The 7,580-nt window shown below is 39.3% G+C and overlaps 1 long non-coding RNA gene across 1 annotated transcript; it reads right to left on the bottom strand.

Moving 5' to 3' along the window:
- Positions 1 to 4,531: 4,531 nt before the first annotated feature.
- On the bottom strand, positions 4,532 to 6,275 carry LOC119332123. Its single transcript, XR_005160815.1, has 3 exons — positions 6,243 to 6,275; positions 5,756 to 6,083; positions 4,532 to 4,764 (listed from the first exon to the last, which is right to left on the bottom strand). It is a non-coding gene; the product is annotated as an uncharacterized LOC119332123 (long non-coding RNA).
- Between the last annotated feature and the right edge of the window lie 1,305 nt (positions 6,276 to 7,580).

The following is a 7,580-nucleotide window of genomic DNA, read 5'->3' as shown; positions in this document are numbered from 1 at the left end:
TCCCTGTGAGGGACGCTGGTGTCTGCTCTGCCACCGCTCTGAGTCTTCTAGACCAACAAATAGCAGTGCATGTATTTCAGGCCTATATGTACAACTCGTAATAAACCGGATCCAACAGTCGTTTGGTCCCACACATACCATTTTTAGTTTTCTGGACTATCTACTACAACAAGTTTTGTCTGGCTCACGTGAAGGAGAGGCGACGACGGTGGCGCGCCTTCGGCTTGCTTCACTGCTTGTAGTCGTCGCTAGATGGTCTACGGATATAGATGTAATCTTTATTATCTTTAGTCCCTCTATACCGAAATACTTGTAGTTGGGGAAAGCTAGTACAAGTTCCCCCAACAAGTATTGTGGTACAAAGAGAGTAGTATGCGTTGTACTTTCATGATTGATGATGAATAAATCGCATAGTTTTTCCGCAAACAAAAAAAAGTGCGTCCCTTGAGGCTACATCAGAAAGAAAGGAAAAAGAGAACTAGTTTGAGAATTTCACTTTTACCCTGCACGTTCTTAGACTCTTGCAACATTAGTTTTTTTATGCGCAGAAAAAACATTAGTTTTATTTTCTCTCCCAAATAAATCTCAGCTATAAACTAACGAGATAGATCGCCCTATTAATTTTTTTGGGAAAGTATATACCCCCTATTTTGGTGCCACAAAAGTCCAAGACGTAAAAATCGGATCTGCTATACAGATCGGAATGTGTTGGGCGATGGACTGCCTGTTTGTTCAAAAGTCAAAATCACCACGCTTCAGGAAATGACTTGGTTGCCCCTGCGCGCGGACGTGCGGATGTGCATGGTACTCCAGAGTGTGGTTTTGGAGTACCAGGGTACCGTAAAAGACCTCGAGTAGAGTAAATACTTCAGTTGCTCGCCCTAGAAACTAGCTTGATTGAAAACCAGTATGACTACATTGGTGTTATGTTTCACTAGTTGTTTATTACTCCAACTTGGGACGCATGGGGAAAATCATATCCGTAGAAGACATGTTGTCGTTAGAACTGCAACTAGGACACGATCGAATCCTTGCAGGTCGAATTCTTGATTTACACGCAGTGAGGAAGTGCCGCCTATGCTTATATAAGAATCAGTCTTGTGTCCAGTCATCTTCAGCTTTGCATTTGCGGTAACTTCAGCCAGCGATGTTTTGCAAGGGCCACGCTTTTTCAGGACTCGACTCCCCTTACTTGTAGAAGCACAGTCAGGGGCATAACATTACTGCTCCATCAACATCATACGTCCCAACTCCTTTGTAGTACTCTAGTGCCATCCTGTACTCTGCATTCTCTGCCAGTTGTTGTGGTTGTGGTTCTTGAACTAAAACTTAAGAGAAAAATAGAAAGAAGCGTTTACCTGGACTAAAACTTCTGATTTATTTTTATTTATTTTCCTTTTTGAAAAGCAGGTTGAAACCCCGGGCATCCAAGGGTGAACAAAGTCATATTTATTATATTATTCAATATAATCTAACAAACAAAACTTGAGAGAAAACAAAACTTCAGGTAAAAAAGAGAAAGAATCTTGTAAGATTTTGAACACATAAAGAAGATGCTGTAGTGTGAACAAACATGCATGCTCATATCAGTACGGAAGCCCCTCAAACACGAGTAAACAACACAGACGACAGATGGAACAACTAGTACTTCATCCGGATGAATGTGTTGCGGAACTTTAACACTAAGAACTCTGCACAAAGTTTCCAAAATTACTAGAAAACTTGGTGCAATGAAGAAATAAATAGCGTTTTCTGAACACTTTCAGTAACTTAAGAAATGAACGACTTCGTGTATTGGTATTTCAGAATTCATGATGCCAACAATATATCTTCAGCCTATATATCTTCAAAAGTTCAATTCTGGATTATTGAAAGTTATATAGCATAAAAAATTCAGTGCTTGAAATGCTTTTTGACACATAATTAAGAAACGAGTACCATCAATAGGTCTGTGTAACTTCTAATGATTCCATTTTCATCAAAAGCCTTTTCATTTCTGACTGAAATTTCTTTAGCTCTTAATTTTTATTTTATTTCCTGGTTTTTGTTTCCCGGCTCTTGGGAAATACAACAACTAAGAGAGTTAAAATAGAGTACTGCAAAATTGTTTATTTGTACTATAAAATTAGGGATTTCCTTCGTATTCATAATGAAAACGCTCAAAAAATTCCACGAAAAATTCACCTTTAGAGTTTTGTTGTCAACAGTATCACACCTATAGGGAGTCCTTTGGTAATATGCATCTAATTTTTTTACTACAACTGCTTCTTGACAATACCTCTGACCTCTGATGGTGTTTACTGCAACTTAATTTATTTGTACTATAAATTTTTGGAAATACCTCTGATGGTGTTACCTTTCTTCTCTTCACTAGCCTATCAATCCATGTTTTCTTCAAAAAAAAATTCATTTCTATCTATTAATTGATTATGTGATGTGCTGATCTTTTTTGTCCTTACTGTCGGGTAATGCAACAACTCACAACATTAAAGCAGAATACTGCAACTTATATTATTTGTACTAAATAATTAGGGAAATTAATTCGGTGGTTCTTCTGGTGCTCCAGCATTAGGCGATTTTCTTTCTTTCTCTTTGAACTTTTGTTTTTCAATTGTCTTTCTTTCAGGCGTGCAATGCTCAACAGATCATTTAATGCTTGAGGAGTCCCACTGGCATCATGTCTCGTATCAGAATTATATGCGCATGCATCGACTTGCTTACTAATGCTATCAACCCTATTCAAACATACTCCCTCCGTTTCAAATTACTCGTCGCAGAATGGATGTATCTAGAACTAAAATACATCTAGATACATTCATACCTGCGACAAGTAATTCGGAACGGAGGGAGTAGATGTTTGGGTGGCGAAGTTATCCGATTTGTGTACTTCAAAATAGGTTGTGCAATTTGTATGGAAGAACTTTTTTTGTGCTGAAAGGCCTCCAACTTTGGAATTTCTACAACAGTTATTCCATGACTTTGTTGAATAGATCTCGACAGTGCTTCTTGAGGCTAACGATTCAATACGTAATATGCAGGATAGAATTTAATATTTATCATGTCAGGGACTTTCAAAGAATGGCGGAATAATATTTCTATTCTCTTGAATTATGCACAACTACGTTTAGCTATTTAATTGTTATGCAGGATTGCTAATAATTTTGAATTCTTCTTATAATGTCCCAACACTCAGATATAACAAGACTGTAAATTTTAATTGGTTTCACCAACATGGGTGGCTTCATTTTGAAATGACCTTTGTATCTGTTTTTCCTGTCACAACTCTTCTGAACGGTCCAATAAAAATGGATGTTGTCTAATCCGACTTTGGATAGTGTATTAGATCAAGCTTTAAACTCTCACTTAGTTCTGTGTTGTGCATTCCCAAGGTGAAAAAATTCCTCATGTACCATTCTTCCCACTTATCCTTTACGGCTTTCCCTTATATATAGTATCAAACAATGATTGCTTCGGATAGTGTTAAAAGTTTCTTCAAAACTTGCATTATCATCAAACACGTATGTCCATGCACTAAAATCTGCAAGAAGAGACGGTTAGTATTAATCATTAACATCAGACTTGTACGTACCTACATAATTGTTTGTCCACATTTTGCAAAATGTGAAAAGTACATAGGCGATTTGGACTTCTTAAAATACATGCTCTATCACCATTCTGGCCGTTCCAGCGTCTTGATCGGTGAATATAGTCCGAAGGTTCTTATTTACGTCTTGAAATAAATATATCAAAAAATCAAAAAGAATTATGTCCCATCATTTGGTAGGAAGCACTAAAATATCTCTGAAATGATTGAACCCAGCAAACCCTCCAAATGGAATATATTCCTCATTTGTTCCCAAAAGTAGCATCAAATCTCACACCATCGCCAAATTTTAGATAGTCCGGCCCAGAGCTAGCCTAGCTTGACTGGCAAACTGAACGGTAAATGGAATGGTCTCGATTTCCGGCAGGCCCGATCAAATATTAGTTCCTATTGGCGCTTCGTTTGCGAATAGTTCTTGTGACCCCGACGTGTATAGATAAGATTACCTGATCCACTTATCCTTTGGCTAACCAACTCATAAGCTATTTTTGGTCCAATTCCCAAGTCATCGGTATTTCTGATTTCAATGTCCTATACTTCAGAGATTATTCGTTGAGATGGAATAAGATAGTGTACTTATTGCAATTGAAGCATGTGATTGTCTATAGTAAAAAAAATCAGGTATTTCATAACTTCCTACTTCTCAGTCTATTGTAAGGTCTCTTTCGTCTACACACGTCAAAATATTTTCTAGTTTTAGCTTGAGGGTTTTTATATGGATGGTCTCTTTTGTCTACTACCTTGTGACCCACTTTGAAACCAGTGTTCACACTAGCTTCGGAGTCTGTAGTACTACTATAGGACTAGTAATCGTGTACGTGCAAATGCACGTATTGATTAATGCAAAAATAATGTTGCACATATTAATTTTCATTCAGTTTTCCAGCTATATAATGAGTACACATAAATTTCCAGTGATAAAAAAAATGTACAATACTATCAAGCTTGTTGTTCCCTGTTTCTTGCCTCGAAGGTTTTGTCTCGTTACAACATTCCATCAAATACAAAAGATACTAATAGACAAGTCTTTGCCTGTCGAAGGAAATTGCGTAGCTAAAAATAATATATATGCAGTACAAACAATATATTGATAGAAACCAGAACTGAATTATTTCAAGTGTTCATGGAACACAACACCCATTTCTGCACTTCTCTTGGGGCTGCGAAAATGAAAACAAAACAAAGAGGCTTATTTCAGTCTGGTCAGGAGATCATATATGGACTACAAAATTGAAACCCTAAGTTCGAACTGTCAGGATCCATGTCTCCCTAATAACAAGAAGACAATGCAATCTCACATCTTCTCAACGTCCCAGATAAAGAAACTTCATAGTGTAGCAAAAATTTGTTTGCTCCATCGGCAATCGCATAGATGCAGAAAACAAGTTGGCCAATCCATCAGCATGAAGAAAATTCACATTGTTAAGAATTTGAATGGTAGAAAGGCAATTTGATGAAAGTGATCAAAATGAATGCACATGGTAAACCCTATAGACAAATCTAACAACTTGCGATGAACACATAGGCCAAGATAGCAAAAACAGTGAGTCCATCAGAACATTTTCTATAACATCAAATGAGAAACATAGATTGTAACTCATACAAATAAACAACCTGGTAAAGTTTCTGTCGGCTGGTCATCTAGATTTACCTATCAGCATTTTTTCTACAAATTAATCGTGTTCTAGATAATTGTCTTCTTTTCACAGGAAATGCTAGCTTGCGATAATGTTCTGCATAACCTTGAATCCACTGCATATTTTTTACAGCTTGAATCCTCTGTATCCGAATAATGCATAGAAAAACAAATTATACACTTAACCTGGATCGGTGATGGTAAAGCTACGCAATGGTAGAAAGAAATATCACTTCACTCTTCAGTTTCATTCATACAGTAAGCTTAGTCAGATTATTTCCCTTATCATAGATTCATTTTGGATTATATACAACAATCTAAGCACAAATCTAAAAGCTGAGAGAGGACTTACCGATAAATCATAACAAGCTCAATCGAAACATGGAAATTGCAAAATATCATAGGAAAATGTTTTTAGCAGAAAAAAATCCATGCTAATTTAGAAGATAAAACGCAACATTGTTCAGTTATGGTCATATGTCAATATATATAATCAGTAAGTACGGAAACTCTACCTATTATTAAATCTTCCTTCAGTAAGATCCCTCCAGTGTTGTGAACACAACAATATAGAAGCTAGAATAAGAGAAAAGGGTAATTAGGGAAACTGCAAAAAATAATCACACCGCTACATGATCTTGGAGAGAACAAATGTGAACACCACATAGCGAGGAAACTCTCTTGATGAATATAATACTTATTGTTTAATATTAAGATGTCCTCGACAGCGGCGACGGCGGCACCTCCGGCTAGAAGAGGGTGGCACAACTCGGGGTGGGTGAGCTATGGCATCGAGCGAGTACATGACTCTCCCGACTATACTTACATGTTCAGCAGCACTCACTGTCAAACAAATATATATTAAGATTTCAGGTCATCAACGCATACATGTAATTCGAGAAAACAAACTCATGAAATAAACTGATAAAATGATGGATAATATAAAACTTAGACAATTGCAGTTGTGAGGTAATCAGGAAAAGATGCAAGCAGGTCACATACCAGGGCAGTGGCTGTAGACAACCTCCTAGGCTTGTTGTCCTATCTTTTTTCCTCACAAGCTCCACATAATCACTTCACTGAACCAAGAAATGAGATCACCTATTGATAGTTAAGCATGATTTCCTGATCATCAACTCACTTGTTAGGTTAAAAATATTTATAAAGATGATTATTAGATCAGCATGCCTTGTTTCTTGCCATATTGGTGGCAGTTGGAGGCTGATACTTGTGATGTGCAGTTAAATGATTTAAGGGGGACTTGATTTGATGCCTATGTCTGACTATATCCGGCAATGGATACTGAATAATCGCATCATATTTTGAGATAGCAGTAAGGTGGCATTATCATAATACTTTAGCTTATTTACCAGATTACATTAGTTGCAAAATATTTACCTATCTACAACAGGAAATCCTATCTGTATCAGTATTGATGGAGCTAACACTAAACAGTATAATCAACATGCGTAGTTGAGAGCCCTCTTCCTCTCATTCCATGTTATACATGCTTTTATCCTGAAGTTAAGTTCTAATCAACAGTAAAGTTGGTGGTGTAGAAAAAGCAGGATCAGGTGTATACGTCCAATTTCAAACCACAACAGGGCCTACAAGGAGGGAATTAGCTAGGAAACGGAAGAAGCCTGAAAGGTAATCTTGATTAATTCTAAAATGGCAGACCATTATGGATGCCGGCGAGCTTCCTGAAAGAACGTGAATATTGTTCATCGCAAAAATTCAGAAATTTGTCATTCAGTAATGGAGCGCACACATGCCAGCGATCCAGACACAGAACACGCACAAGCAGAACACCCACGCAGAGCACGGACGCACACAGTGGTAGACACACGCGGAGAGGGGAAGGAATCCATACCAGAAAAAACCAAAGGGAGGCTTGCTCAGCTGGTTGGGGAGGCAGAGGTCCGCCGACGCGTCGAGCCGGAGGTCCGTCATTCCGCCGTCACGTCGGGAAACAGGTAGAGGCGGCACAAGTCGAGGCGGGGGTCCGCCGGCGCGTAGAGAAGGCGGTCGCCAGTCAGCCGGCACGTCGGGAAAGAGGTGGTCGGGCGGAGGTCGTCCGGCGTGTGGAGGCGGAGGTCCACCGGTCCGTCGGCCCGCCAAGTCGCCCAGGCAGCGTGCGAGGATGGTCGGGGTGGGCAGGGACCGTGCGGGATTTGCAGACGGCGACGAGGACGAAGGAACGCCAGGGCCCTCTGCTGCTGCTGCAGGCGCCGACGAGGATGGGCTATTCCGGACGGCGGCGACGACAGAGGGGCGGCAAAGGAGCGCTGGCGGCGGCGCGTGGGTGGATGGTGGCCGTGTTCCTTTTTTGGTGAACTG

Source organism: Triticum dicoccoides, chromosome 7A, assembly GCF_002162155.2.
Source record: "Triticum dicoccoides isolate Atlit2015 ecotype Zavitan chromosome 7A, WEW_v2.0, whole genome shotgun sequence".
NCBI lineage: Eukaryota > Viridiplantae > Streptophyta > Magnoliopsida > Poales > Poaceae > Triticum > Triticum dicoccoides.
The sequence above is the reverse complement of the archived record's forward strand: the minus strand, read 5'-3'. Positions and strand labels throughout refer to the sequence as shown.